We start from the raw sequence: 15,826 nt of genomic DNA on the forward strand, positions 1-15,826 counted from the left end.
ATGCCCCTCCACTGTTGAAATTTAGCAGGGGCGAGGGGAAGTCATCCGAGAACCGGCGGAGTCGATGCTTCTGGCAGCAGAGTCGTGGACTCGTGATGGAGGTGGCCGGGGTTGGGCGCATCGATGGTGCGGGTAGCAGCGTTGTCCCGACGTATCAGCATCTCATCTTGACGGAGGATCTGACCGCTGCGTTAATTCCTTATTATTTTCTGCCCAACGGTGATATAATTTGGAGTTAATTTTTGCATGAAAATTGATCAAACCAACGTAGGTTAATTTTTGTGCAATTTAATTTAATTATGATGTTCTTTTCCTTTACTTATGACATTTCGAAACATGACAGCTTCCGGTTCTCGTGGCCTCGAGATCGAGCCACTTACTGGGAATAACTTCCAATCGTGGAAGAACTCGTTGCTTTTCCATCTCGGATGGCATGAGGTTCACCTCGCACTGAGGGAAAGTAAACCAGTGGAACCCGCAAAGGGTGCCACTGGGTATGCTGAGCTTAAGAAAGATTATGATACTAAAGTTGAGAAGTGGGAGAGGTCAAACAGAATGGCGCTCCTAATTATGAACTTCTCCATCTCGACTGAGATTAAAGGGGCTATTCCTGCCAATGAAAGTGCCGCCAAATATTTGAAATCGGTGGAAGAACAATTTAAGGGCTCCGAGAAATGGTATGAAGATGAGCTTTTGCACAAGCTGCTTGCAAAATATGACGGGCATGGAAATGTGAGGGAGCACATCTTAAGTATGAGCAATGCCACGGCAAAGCTTAAAACCATGAAGTGTGACTTGAACGAAGAGCTTCTGGTGCTCCTAGTTTTTAGGTCACTACCCTCACAATTCAATCCATTCAAGATAAACTATAACTCTCTTGAAACCAAATGGAAACTATCTGAACTCATTGCACATTGCGTTCAGGAGGAAGAGAGAATGAAGAGTGAGCAGAAAGATCAAGCTCTCCATGTTAACTCTGCAAAGAGGAAGCATGAGAACCATGCTCATAACAATAATGTGCCCAACAAAAATCAGTATTCCAAAAAGAATCCTCCAAAGCCTAAGCAATGCAACGAGGCAAGTTGTTCACGTCCCGCACCTTCAGTGGCTACTTCAGTTAATCTTACAAATGCCGCTGGAGAAAGACTTTGCAATTTTTGCAAGCAGCCAAATCATTTCAAGGCGGACTGTCCAGGTTTTCTTAAGTGGCTGAATAAAAAGGGTAAGGATGAGATCACTCTTGTAGATGAATCTCTATATGTTGATTTTTCTGAATCTACATGGTGGATTGACTCAGGTGCGACTGTTCATGTCGCGAATTCTTTGCAGGGATTCCATATAAGCCATACCCTAAAGGGAACAACAAGACTTAATGTCGCGAATGGGAAGGAGGCTGAAGTTGAAGCCGTGGGCTCCCTCACCTTGAAGTTGCACACTGGTTTCCTACTTCAGCTCAAGGACGTTCTTTATGTGCCTACTTTGAGTAGGAATTTGATTTCAGTTTCATGTTTAGATGATTTTGGATTTCATTGTACCTTCGGGGAGAAACAATGTTTTTTAAAGTATTGTAATAAGGATGTTGGTCTCGCCGTCCGACGAGGCAAACTTTATATGTTAAATCTTTCCGGTTATCCTATGTGTGTAAATCTCTGCGAGATGAATATGAATGAACGCAATCATAAAAAGAATGGGAGAAGTATCAATCCTTCTTCGAAATTGTGGCATCGTCGCTTGGGCCACATTTCGAGGGGGAGAATGGAACGATTGATTAAAGAAGAAATACTTCATCCGCTAGATTTCTCCGATGCGGGCAATTGTATTGACTGTATTAAGGGAAAATATGTGAAAACAATTAAGAAAGGAGCAGTAAGAGCCACATCGGTCCTTAAACTTATTCATACTGACATATGCGGACCTTTTAACGTAAAGTCTATGGATGGTTTTGATTCCTTCATTACCTTCACAGACGATTTCTCTCGCTATGGCTACATTTACCCCATACGTGATCGATCCAAAGCTTAAGATCAAAGTAGTACGGTCTGATCGCGGGGGAGAATATTATGGCAGGCATGCTCCTTGTGGGCAAATTCCAGCACCGTTCGCAAAATATCTTGCTGAAAATGGAATAATTGCCCAATATTCAATGCCTGGTGAACCTCAGCAAAATGGCGTAGCTGAGCGTCTCAATCGCACTCTTATGGATATGGTACGTAGCATGCTTAGTCATGCGAACTTACCAGTAAGCCTTTGGATGGAGGCATTGAAAACAGCTGCACACATCCTAAATCTTGCTCCAACTAAGTCAGCGCCGAGCACACCTTACGAGATGTGGGTGGAAAAGAAACCGAGCTTGAATTACTTGCGAGTGTGGGGCTGCCCGGCTGAAGCTAAAGCATTCAATCCACATATTAAGAAATTGGACCCAAAGACAGTCAGTTGTTTTTTCATTGGGTACCCTCATAGAGGAAAAGGATATCGCTTTTATTGCCCAGGTCATACCACCAAGTTTGTGGAAACCAGGCAAGCGGTGTTTTTTGAGGATAATGAAGTCATTGAGGTTAGGGCGATTGATCTTGAGGAGAAGCGGGTGTACGTTCCATCCCCGACTATCCAACAGAACTTTATCCCTATGCCTAATATGCATGAGACACCTACTGGTGATCCCGAACCTGAAGTGGATCCTCAATCTGATGAGGAGCCTCAGCATAATGAAGATCCTCAGCATGATGAGGATCCTCAGCCAAATGATGATCCTCAACCCAATGATAATCGTCAACCTTCTCGGGCAAGAGAAAATGCACATACTAATGAGCCTATGAGAAGATCACAACGGGAAAAGAAAAAGGCCATCTCTAGCGATTATGTCACTTTCATGTGTGAGGATGAAAATGACATAGGGAAGGCACAAGATCCGACCTCATATAAAGAAGCCACTAAAAGTGAAGACTCGCCCAAATGGTTGGTAGCCATGGAAGACGAATTGAAATCTATGAGCTCGAATGATGTTTGGGACTTAGTAGAAGTTCCTGATGGAGCCAAAAGGGTAGGCTACAAGTGGGTCTACAAAACCAAATATGATTCCAAAGGGAACATCGAAAGGTTCAAAGCGAGACTTGTAGCAAAAGGTTTTACACAGAGAGAAGGAATCGATTATAAGGAGACCTTCTCGCCTGTGTCATCCAAAGATTCTTTCAGAATTGTCATGGCACTTGTAGCTCATTATGATTTGGAGCTGCATCAAATGGATGCCAAGACGGCATTTCTGAATGGTGACTTAAAAGAAGAAGTTTACATGACTCAACCTGAAGGTTTTGTCGTGGAAGGAAAAGAACACATGGCATGTCATTTAAAGAAATCCATATATGGCTTGAGGCAAGCTTCAAGGCAGTGGTACCTCAAGTTCGACGAGATTATTAGAACTTTTGGTTTTAAAAAGAATGAAGTGGACAACTACATATATGTTAAATTTAAAGGCAGTAGGTTCACATTTTTAGTCCTATATGTGGATGATATTCTATTGGCTTGCAGCGATAAAGATATGTTGCATGAGACCAAGAGATTTCTGTCCTCAAAATTTGACATGAAGGATCTCGGTGAAGCCTCGTATGTCCTTGGCATCGAGATTCATCGAGATAGGTCCAAAGGAATATTAGGACTATCGCAAAAGGCATACTTTGAGAGAGTACTAAAGAAATTCAATATGCATAAGTGCTCTTCCTCACCTGCCCCCATAGTTAAGGGCGATAAGTTTGGGACTTTCCAGTGTCCGAGGAACCAAAATGAAACTGATCAGATGAAGTCGGTTCCTTATGCTTCGGCTATCGGAAGCATCATGTATGCTCAAGTATGTACACGCCCTGACTTAGCTTTTGTAACCGGGATGCTTGGCAGATTTCAATCTAATCCATGATCGGACCACTGGAAGGCCGCAAAGAAAGTCTTGCGTTATATGCAAGGTACTAAAAATTTCATTCTTACATATAGAAAGTCCGATAACCTGGAAGTTATTGGTTATTCAGACTCTGATCTTGCCGGGTGTGTGGATAGTATGAAATCCACGTCAGGTTATATATTCACACTCGCTGGAGGAGCCATATCGTGGAAAAGCTCCAAGCAAAAGATAGTTGCCTCATCTATGATGATGGCAGAATATCTAGCATGTTTTGAGGCCACCGGGCAGGCTGTATTCCTAAAGAATTTCATTCCCGGACTTAAAGTGGTTGACAGCATTTCCAAACCACTGACATTGTACTGCGATAATGAACCCGTAGTTTTCTATGCGAATAACAACAAGTCAAGTGCTGCTGCCAGGCACATTGACCTAAAGTACCATGTTTTTCAACATAGAATCCAGGATCAAACTATTAATGTTAAGCATATCAGTACGACACATATGCTTGCGGATCCGCTTACTAAAGGCTTACCACCCAATATATTTCGTGAGCATGTAGCCGGCATGGGATTATTGGAAGCCTCTTGATTCTGGAATTATGGGACCGCTAATATAAACCACTCCCAATAAGAAAAATGTTTCCTTTTCGAAATAGGATGTGTGCTATGAATATTGAGGTTCAATGGCTTTTCATCGGCTGTTGTAACACCTTACTCTGGTATATTATTCCTATGGAGAATGGACAAAAGTCATTGAGCCTAACGATCAAGGGGGAGAATGTTGGTATTGATCTAGAGGCCCAATGGGCCAAAACGAAAATAAAAGACCAGAAACAAAGTTATATTAAAGAGAGAAACAGGGAGGCCACGGACCAACGTTCGTACCCCTCGATCTCAACTTACGCGCCCTGATCGGGGGCACCCTAACCAACTATGGTTTTGGTCCGCTGTCGCCAGCGCACATAAAAAGATGGGGGAGCAGCCGGCACCTACGCTAGACTAGTTCTCGTACGGTTTACTCCTGCTCCCCACATCCCTAAACCGTAACCGATCTGGGGGAGCGCTGCACGACGGGAAGATCATCTCCAAGCTCTGCCCCTGTTCCAGAGCAGTGCCGGTGGCGCCCGGAGGGACGCCGCTACCTGCAGCGAGCATCTTCACCGAGCCTGCATCAAGCCTGCATCGAGCAGGCACGGGACTTCGCACCGTCGACACCAATGGCTGCTTCCATTGGTGGTAAGAACCTAATCCATCTCTCTGATCTGTGCTATTAGGTGATCTAATGCGTGGCTTACGATCTGTTAAGTAGATCCTACGGGATTATAAATCTAACAAGTAGCACTCGTTGAAGTTGATCAAGATGCCAGCAAGCCAGCACCAGTAAAGTTTGATGGATGCTTGGGCCCTTCGTTGGCCGACGAGGTGACCAACTATCGATCATGGCAGAAGGCCACAACAATCGCTGGATCATTTGTGATTCTAGTGCTTCTTCCATACATAGTTTTTTTCGGCTTGCCTCTTACCAAGAACATGATGGAATTTAGCATTTATACATGTTAAAATGGAGGAAAAAACAAATGATTCGCTGGTAGAAAATGTGGATTACAATAGGTTGTCCGAATCAGAAAAAAACAAATTGAAATATTACATTTAGTGGTATAAGAACAAGAAACAAAAAGACATTCTATACATCTACTGTTCTCTACTTGCGCTTAACAACACCGACATAAGGTGAGGTTGGATTAAGGTGTTGGCGGCGCTCATCGGTGTCAAGTGTTATTAAACCTGGTCATTGTTTTTAGAAATAGCAACTGGCCTTTCAATTAGATACACACAGGAATTAATTTTGAAGCCATGCTGTGGCACCAAAAACATCTACATTTCTACAGTTCGGCCTCAACAAGAATTGCTGGCGGAAGGACGTCAACATTTTTCACCTCATTTGAAAGAGCCTCAGTTTCTCCTAGTCGCTGAACCTAGCTAGCCGGACAGCAGCGTCATACTATCGATCATGGCAGTAGCCCACAACAATCGCTGCATCATTTGTGAGTCTAGTGCTTCTTCTATATATAGTTTTTCCCGGCTTGCTTCTTAACGAGAACATGATGGAATTTAGCTTTTATACACGTTAATATGGAGGAAAGAACAAATAATTATTTGCTGATAGAAAACGTTTATTACAATAGGTCGTCCGAACCGGAAAAAACAAATTGAAAAATTACATTTAGGTAAGAAAAAGAAATAAAAAGCCATGATATGCATCTACTATAATAGTTTTCTACTTGCGCTTAACAACACCGACATAAGGAAGCTCTACCGAACCCAAGTAGATCTTGCCATTGCTTCTCTCCATAATCTCGGTGGGCCTCACCTTCTTTGGCCCTCTCATCTCCTCAACTATCTTCCCATCATTACCGACCCTGACTGCGAGACGATGACTATCACGACCAAAGGGCAACTCATTCTTCTCGCGGTGCAACGCCACCCAGTAGCCTCCTTTAGTGTCGGGCCTCACGTTATCTGGATAGCCGGGCAGGTCGGCAAAAGGCTCGGATGTGCCTGCGTTGACCCCTTTGATCCAGTGCCTCAGCAGCTTGCATGGTCCGGTAGATGCGACCACGAGATGGGTGCCGTCGGCGCTGAGCGCGACGCCGTTAGGGTACGTCATGCCCGCCTGGAGCACCGTGACATCCGATGTCCGTGGGTCGTAGCGCATGAGGCGGCCCGTCGAGTCCCCGGTGCGAGTCACCATCTCATGTTGTGACCTTTGATAGTTCATCGAGCTGTCGGTGAAGTAGACCTGACCCGTAACTTGATCGACGTCAACACCGTTGGTGAAGCGCAGAGGAAAACCGTCAACCTGGTTGACCAACACGGTGGCCTCCCCGCCGCCCGGCGCTACCCGCATCTGACCCTTGTACGCGTCGGCCACGTATAGGTCGCCCGATTTTTGGTTGAAGCGTAGGCCAAGCGGGCGGCCGCAGCGGCTCTCCCTGGCAGCCTCAGTCTCCGGGCTGAACTTGGACGGCGTGCAGGTCTTGCTATCATAGCCGGGTCCATATGCATAGGTAGTCCATCCTAGCTTTTCGCCATTCCACTTGAGGATCCGGCCGTCCGAGACGCCGCTGTAGGGGCCCTGGCCCTGGCCGTCGAAGGCGACGCTCTCCGGCCCTTTGACCGTCCCTCGCGGCAGTGGCAGCTGTTGGCTTCGTGAGGCATCGAAGCTTGTGGCGGCTAAGGCCCCGGGCATGAGAAGAAGCACGAGGATGACCAGCGTGACAGTGGTCTTGAGGAGGCGGCTCATGGAGCACCCCATGTCGTCGATCTGCTAGTTTCTCTCGCTGGCTCTTGGATCGATCTGGCCTACTTACGTGTTGTTGGTTAATTAGCGCTCCTCTGCTCTGGATGGCTTGGTTTGATGGAGAGATCCAAGCTGGAGACTGCCTCATTATATACTAGCGGTAGGCGGTAGCACTGATCGATCGAGGACTGGTGGTCCGAGTCGGCGCGTATGTGGTACGATAGAGGCCGAGTGGGTTTCGATCCTACATCGTACAACGTTTATGGAGGAAAACCGTTTCCGGATCCTGATGCTACGTAGTACGCGTACGCAGGTACGCACCAAAACGAGGAAGAGCACGCAACGGAACGGCCGAACGCACCCGTGAAATCGTGCTTGATCGTGAATCGTTTTCCTCACGCACGATTACAAAAAAAAAAAGGTTGGTCCCCTAAAAAAAAGTTGAAAACAGAAACGGCTGGCATGCACTCTTGTCCCGGCCTAGCTCTCAAACGTCCGGCACGCACGCCGTCGAGTTTCCCAGCCGGAATCCGGCAACATCTCCCTCTGAACCTAGGCGCCGTCCGTCCACGTGCACCGAGTCCTCGTCTCCGACGGGCATGCATGCATGTCCGCGGGGCGGCCGGCCGTCCGTCGAGCACCAGCCGCGCCGACAAGCTAAGCTAGCCCTCCATATTTCTTCCTCTTTCTTCACCGATTCCGGCAAATTCGGAAGTTTCAACATCCATGGTAGCCTCCGTCGCTTCTTCTTCGTCTTCTTCTTTCTTCCCTGATTCCAGCAAAAGTCCGTGTTTTGAATATGTACGTGCTCCATTCTTTCATTAACGAAGCTCCAGTGTCGCCCATATCCACCAGCCGAGTCCCCGGAGCTCCCAGACTTTCACTATTTTTCTTCTTGCCCAACAAACGTTTCTCGTCTTGCCCAACCAACGCCAACGTTTAGAGGAGAGGAGAGGAGAGGAGCACACCGTACACATCAACTTTCCACACACCCAACCAAATCCTCGCACTCTACCGCACCTCCGCCATTGCCGGCCCCATCAACGTCTCCTCCTCTCAATCCAGTCACTGCCGCCGCCGATTTCATCATGTTGAATCGCTCATGTTCCTTTAATCTCTCGCCTTCCTCCTTGAAACAAGGCACACCATCAATTCTCTCGCAAAATGCATTAAACTGCCGTGGCTCTGCCCCATGCATGCATGCCGTCTCCTCCGCCATCACTCCCTTCCCTGTTCATGTCTCACGTAGATGGTCCTCCCAACCCGCTTTGATCCGTTGGCTGCAGCCTCCCCTCATGCGGGTCGGCCTCCCATCCGACGCCTCCCCGCGGTCTTACATGAAAACATACACTTCTTTTAGGTTCCTTGTACTTGCTATTCAGTGTTCCTACTCATTCTAGATTTTGCATGCTAAATGGGATTATCAGTTGTCTAGTTCTGTTGGAACATGAGGCGTTTCCTTAAAATGGGATGTTGACCAACACAAAAATGCTATTTAAGCACGTAGTAGCACTTGACATTCTGGTTTCATTCATCAATAAATTTCTGATTTGGGCATGTAATCGGTTGTTTAAATGGCTAGTACAATCATTCTTCCTTTGTTCCCAAATGTAAGTCTTTTTAGAGATTCCAACAAGGGACTACATACGGAGCAAAATGAATGAATCTGCACTCTAAAATATGTCTATATACATCCGTATGTTGTAGTCCATTTGAAATCTCTAAAAAAGACTTATATTTAGCAATGGAGGGAGTAGTTTCCTGTAAAAACATGTGTATATGAACTTTTGGCATAGTACGTGTGTTATACACAGATCATAAGAGAGATACCTTAGTCTGTGTTGACAGATGCTGCCCTTAATTGCTATTATCAACAAATATATAATGTATGAATTTAGATAATAAAACCAGTCTCTTATTTTGAACCATTTAATTGTAACGAGTGATGTTTTGTGTGTTTGATTAATCTCATTTTCAGTCAAGAGTTGTCTTTGTCTGTTTCCCCATTAACCATGTTGATCACATGTCGTCTTCATGTCAATGATACATAACAATCCTGAAGCAAATAATATATGGCCACTTGCGTTATGCACAGATCAAAAGAGAGGTACCTTAACCTGTTTTAAATGGTGTTAACCTTAATTCATATGATCAACAAACAAATTTATATTCACATTTAGATGATAAATTCAGTCTCACCGGTTAGCAGTGGTGTAATTCATTTTCAGCCACTTAACTATAACAAGCGAAGTTGTGTGCATTTGATTCATGTCACTAGTCATTAACCAGTGCACCCTTACGGGTTAGCAATCTTGAGACATCATGCGTGTGTAATTAAAGCTTTACGCTTTTTTGTAGTTGAAGTTTTCGTTAGTTACAAGTATTTTATTTTGAAGTATATTGTAAAGCATTGAACTATCTAAGTTCTTCACTGTAGGACATAAATAAAATTATAGTGGTTAAATTATTTTTATGGCATACAAAGTATGCATATGGTGTCAATGACTATTCTCTGTATTTTCAACATGTCAATGGCATGACAATCTATCTTAACCTGGTTAGTACTAACTTTGATGGAAATACTATTCAATTGCCAGCACTTTAGGATGGAACTACCTGGATAAATAAACTGATTAAACACAATTCAATTCCCAACTGTTTAAGATGATTTCAATTTAATTGTTGGAAGTTGTCGCTGGTAATTTTTTGTTGAAAACTTATGATGATATTTTGAAAGGACCAGATTTATTTGTTGAAATTTATGGCGGATATTTTTTTAAAATTTTTTATGATTTTGTGAAATTTTTGCCCACTTTATATCTGAAAGTTTGTTTGTTATTTTTCTGAAAGTTGTACAAACAGGTGGAAAGTTGGTTAAAGTCTTGAAGTTTGATATGACATTCCTGAATGTTAATCCAGGAAAATTTAAAATTACTGAAACTCTGGCAGTTTTTACTATGTAAGTTCATTTTTTTATGTTCACATGAATTAGAAAGTGCTTGTGTGGATTCTTGATCTAGGCTGTACTAGTTGCCGGTCAGAAAGTGACCGTGCGGCTTCTCATGAGCGGGTGACATCTCATATGATTAAGCCTCTCAAATAGTGCGTGCATATCCGATTAAGCCTCTCTTTTTTTTGTATGTGTGTATCAAGTCGTGTCCTTGACAAATTCCACTCTTTTCTTCCCAAAAAAGCCTTCTTTCTTCTTGGTCACTAAGTGACTGCATACCGAATATTATAAATTTCTTTTCTTATAACATCACGCAAATAGTACAATTCTCATGCTTGGAAAAATAAGTGCATTACCCAACTATTGAAATTTTAAACTTCTAAGGTTGCTAACCCTACATGTTGAGATAGAGCTTTGTCCCTTTGGTTAATTGAAACCTACAGGTCGAACTTAAAACCTACATTTATTTTATGAAATTGGGATCCTAATTAGATACCGAGGGGACACGATAATTAGATTGGTAATCAAAGCTTCGAATGAACAACGCGAGATTAATGTTGCAGAATCTGGTGTTCTTAAATATTTGAGTCTAGCTAGTACTGTGTGATTAGCACACAGTCCAGGGTGCACATTTAAAATAAACTAGATGACACCCCGCACGTTGCTGCGGGAATATATGCTAAAAACAAAAATAACTGAATGCTACTTCAAATAAATGTTCAGATAAGAAAACATTTTTGAGGAACCTATGTTCGGGAAAAGTATGAAGCATGAAGCACATGTAGTAATATGCCTTAAGACCATGCTTAGTAGTAGAACACCGTTATCACATGGCAATACAATTTTTTGCGGGGGCAATACAAAAAATTAGCCGGTATAACTATCATAATAAAGTACACTTCACACTGAATAAAACATTCATTTACCCAAAAAATTATGCTCCGAAGTATCAACAAAGGGACATACTATATAACTTGGTTACAGTGATGACGCGAACTATAGTTGATTTGACACCTCCTAGTAAACCAAGAAGGGTTCAAATGTTACAGCTATATTGTAGGCAGTATGTATTGGCAAATTACGCTTGGTGTTTGCCAAAATTTCACTAGTTGTGAGTTATGACTTGTAAGTTTAGATAACAGCTCACCCACTAAAATCTTGATGTATGATTCTCATCATTCTCCTTGATCACCATATGTCTCTTAAATATAGAAACATGCTTTATCTTACTAGGAGACATGCAAGGTTCAAACAAACAACAAAAAGTGCGTGTGTTTTAAAAACTATCAGCAGGAATGCGGTAGCATAACAATCTCTTATTCTTGATTCCTATTTATTTTTCTGCGTTATCGGAGAAAAGGGAAGAAAATATGCATGGTAAAGATGAAGAATTATATCCTTGGGTGATCCTACATAAACAAAGTTTATAGTAACGTGAAGATACCAATAAATGACCAATCATTTTTTCATGATTCTTTATATGTAATTCTTTCTCGACCTTCATTCCGTTTGTACCCAATGAAGGCAAATCTACATGTAGAAGTGCGTATTTCATAAGTACATATCATATACTCGTAATAACATGATGTAACTGAAAGGAAAAACTAATTAAGTTTTACATGCAAGCAAGTAAATAACTATAGTAACAGTAATGTGCTAGTGTGGCACGGCACAAAACAACAAAAATACATATATGTTCGCTTTCTCTGCTTCCTCGACCGTGGCTCCATGAAGAGCATGTAGCAGGCGGTACCATGAAGGCATACAGATCTGCAAAGAAAAATAATTGAAAATGCATGAAGTAGCAGATCCTACTCAAATAATATGGCAACCAAAAGGATTTGGAGGTCGAGAAAAAAGCATGAAAGACCAGAGCTAGATCAAAAAACACACCAACAAAAATCTTGAAGGATAAAAAATAGACTTGCCACCAGTAGTACTTACTCGGAGAAGGAATTAATTCTCCTTATGTATAATAAACAAGCTAATTGGGAGAGAGGAGGCGCACCAAATAGTTGAGTGAAAACAGGGCGAGAGAAGGAGCAATAAATAATTGAGGGAACTGAACATGCAAAAGAAGGGAAAAAAGGCACCTTGTGGTTGCCTTTGCTGCAGCTTCAGCTATCGATCTGCAATGATGATCTGCCACTCATGTTGACCGACACGGTGGAAGATGCATGCTACGGCCTCGTCGGAAGAGCGCGTCCATTGGTCTGCACCGGCTTGCACACTGCCTGGCGTCATTAGCGGTTTCTGTTGCGGTGGCGCCGTCGGCGAAGTTGATGACTCGGTGGGTATTCAACCGGCTGAGGCAGCGTCGGCGCGACACTGCCAGGTAAGTCAGCATACCTTAGCCACTCCCACTCTTGGCTCTCTGCAACCAACTAAATCCTCATCTCCTCGGGCAGGATCCGAGAGGCGTTGGAAGCGACCAAGCCATCCATGACATAGGTAGCTGATGGCTGATACGAGAGATGCATGGATTCGTAATAGGAGACACATGTTGGAGAGGATGGGATCGATGCCCCTCCACTGTTGAAATTTAGCAGGGGCGAGGGGAAGTCATCCGAGAACCGGCGGAGTCGATGCTTCTGGCAGCAGAGTCGTGGACTCGTGATGGAGGTGGCCGGGGTTGGGCGCATCGATGGTGCGGGTAGCAGCGTTGTCCCGAGGTATCAGCATCTCATCTTGACGGAGGATCTGACCGCTGCGTTAATTCCTTATTATTTTCTGCCCAACGGTGATATAATTTGGAGTTAATTTTGCATGAAAATTGATCAAACCAACGTAGGTTAATTTTTGTGCAATTTAATTTAATTATGATGTTCTTTTCCTTTACTTATGACATTTCGAAACATGACAGCTTCCGGTTCTCGTGGCCTCGAGATCGAGCCACTTACTGGGAATAACTTCCAATCGTGGAAGAACTCGTTGCTTTTCCATCTCGGATGGCATGAGGTTCACCTCGCACTAAGGGAAAGTAAACCAGTGGAACCCGCAAAGGGTGCCACTGGGTATGCTGAGCTTAAGAAAGATTATGATACTAAAGTTGAGAAGTGGGAGAGGTCAAACAGAATGGCGCTCCTAATTATGAACTTCTCCATCTCGACTGAAATTAAAGGGGCTATTCCTGCCAATGAAAGTGCCGCCGAATATTTGAAATCGGTGGAAGAACAATTTAAGGGCTCCAAGAAAGTGTATGAAGATGATCTTTTGCACAAGCTGCTTGCAAAATATGACGGGCATGGAAATGTGAGGGAGCACATCTTAAGTATGAGCAATTCCACGGCAAAGCTTAAAACCATGAAGTGTGACTTGAACGAAGAGCTTCTGGTGCTCCTAGTTTTTAGGTCACTACCCTCACAATTCAATCCATTCAAGATAAACTATAACTCTCTTGAAACCAAATGGAAACTATCTGAACTCATTGCACATTGCGTTCAGGAGGAAGAGAGAATGAAGAGTGAGCAGAAAGATCAAGCTCTCCATGTTAACTCTGCAAAGAGGAAGCATGAGAACCATGCTCATAACAATAATGTGCCCAACAAAAATCAGTATTCCAAAAAGAATCCTCCAAAGCCTAAGCAATGCAACGAGGCAAGTTGTTCACGTCCCGCACCTTCAGTGGCTACTTCAGTTAATCTTACAAATGCCGCTGGAGAAAGACTTTGCAATTTTTGCAAGCAGCCAAATCATTTCAAGGCGGACTGTCCAGGTTTTCTTAAGTGGCTGAATAAAAAGGGTAAGGATGAGATCACTCTTTTAGATGAATCTCTATATGTTGATTTTTCTGAATCTACATGGTGGATTGACTCAGGTGCGACTGTTCATGTCGCGAATTCTTTGCAGGGATTCCATATAAGCCATACCCTAAAGGGAACAACAAGACTTAATGTCGCGAATGGGAAGGAGGCTGAAGTTGAAGCCGTGGGCTCCCTCACCTTGAAGTTGCACACTGGTTTCCTACTTCAGCTCAAGGACGTTCTTTATGTGCCTACTTTGAGTAGGAATTTGATTTCAGTTTCATGTTTAGATGATTTTGGATTTCATTGTACCTTCGGGGAGAAACAATGTTTTTTAAAGTATTGTAATAAGGATGTTGGTCTCGCCGTCCGACGAGGCAAACTTTATATGTTAAATCTTTACGGTTATCCTATGTGTGTAAATCTCTGCGAGATGAATATGAATGAACGCAATCATAAAAAGAATGGGAGAAGTATCAATCCTTCTTCGAAATTGTGGCATCGTCGCTTGGGCCACATTTCGAGGGGGAGAATGGAACGATTGATTAAAGAAGAAATACTTCATCCGCTAGATTTCTCCGATGCGGGCAATTGTATTGACTGTATTAAGGGAAAATATGTGAAAACAATTAAGAAAGGAGCAGTAAGAGCCACATCGGTCCTTGAACTTATTCATACTGACATATGCGGACCTTTTAACGTAAAGTCTATGGATGGTTTTGATTCCTTCATTACCTTCACAGACGATTTCTCTCGCTATGGCTACATTTACCCCATACATGATCGATCCAAAGCTTTGGACAAATTTAAGATTTATAAAGCCGAGGTTGAAAATCCACTCAACCTAAAGATCAAAGTAGTACGGTCTGATCGCGGGGGAGAATATTATGGCAGGCATGCTCCTTATGGGCAAATTCCAGCACCGTTCGCAAAATATCTTGCTGAAAATGGAATAATTGCCCAGTATTCAATGCCTGGTGAACCTCAGCAAAATGGTGTAGCTGAGCGTCTCAATCGCACTCTTATGGATATGGTACGTAGCATGCTTAGTCATGCAAACTTACCAGTAAGCCTTTGGATGGAGGCATTGAAAACAGCTGCACACATCCTAAATCTTGCTCCAACTAAGTCAGCACCGAGCACACCTTACGAGATGTGGGTGGGAAAGAAACCGAGCTTGAATTACTTGCGAGTGTGGGGCTGCCCGGCTGAAGCTAAAGCATTCAATCCACATATTAAGAAATTGGACCCAAAGACAGTCAGTTGTTTTTTCATTGGGTACCCTCATAGAGGAAAAGGATATCGCTTTTATTGCCCAGGTCATACCACCAAGTTTGTGGAAACCAGGCAAGCGGTGTTTTTTGAGGATAATGAAGTCATTGAGGTTAGGGCGATTGATCTTGAGGAGAAGCGGGTGTACGTTCCATCCCCGACTATCCAACAGAACTTTATCCCTATGCCTAATATGCATGAGACACCTACTGGTGATCCCGAACCTGAAGTGGATCCTCAATCTGATGAGGAGCCTCAGCATAATGAAGATCCTCAGCCAAATGATGATCCTCAACCCAATGATAATCGTCAACCTTCTCGGGCAAGAGAAAATGCACATACTAATGAGCCTATGAGAAGATCACAACGGGAAAAGAAAAAGGCCATCTCTAGCGATTATGTCACTTTCATGTGTGAGGATGAAAATGACATAGGGAAGGCACAAGATCCGACCTCATATAAAGAAGCCACTAAAAGTGAAGACTCGTCCAAATGGTTGGTAGCCATGGAAGACGAATTGAAATCTATGAGCTCGAATGATGTTTGGGACTTAGTAGAAGTTCCTGATGGAGCCAAAAAGGGTAGGCTGCAAGTGGGTCTACAAAACCAAATATGATTCCAAAGGGAACATCGAAAGGTTCAAAGCGAGACTTGTAGCAAAAGGTTTTA

At 43.4% G+C, this 15,826-nt stretch overlaps 3 pseudogenes; 2 read left to right on the top strand and 1 right to left on the bottom strand.

The window, feature by feature from the left end:
- Positions 1–336: 336 nt before the first annotated feature.
- On the top strand, positions 337–1,583 carry LOC147981987 (uncharacterized; annotated as a pseudogene).
- A 4,586-nt stretch (positions 1,584–6,169) lies between these two features.
- Positions 6,170–7,207, bottom strand: LOC147981988 (protein STRICTOSIDINE SYNTHASE-LIKE 10 pseudogene; annotated as a pseudogene).
- A 5,791-nt stretch (positions 7,208–12,998) lies between these two features.
- LOC147981989 (uncharacterized) lies at positions 12,999–13,875 on the top strand (annotated as a pseudogene).
- The last annotated feature ends 1,951 nt before the right edge of the window (positions 13,876–15,826 follow it).

Source organism: Triticum urartu, chromosome 3A (assembly GCF_056163025.1).
Source record: "Triticum urartu cultivar PI428250 chromosome 3A, HENAU_Tu73, whole genome shotgun sequence".
Taxonomy (NCBI): Eukaryota; Viridiplantae; Streptophyta; class Magnoliopsida; order Poales; family Poaceae; genus Triticum; species Triticum urartu.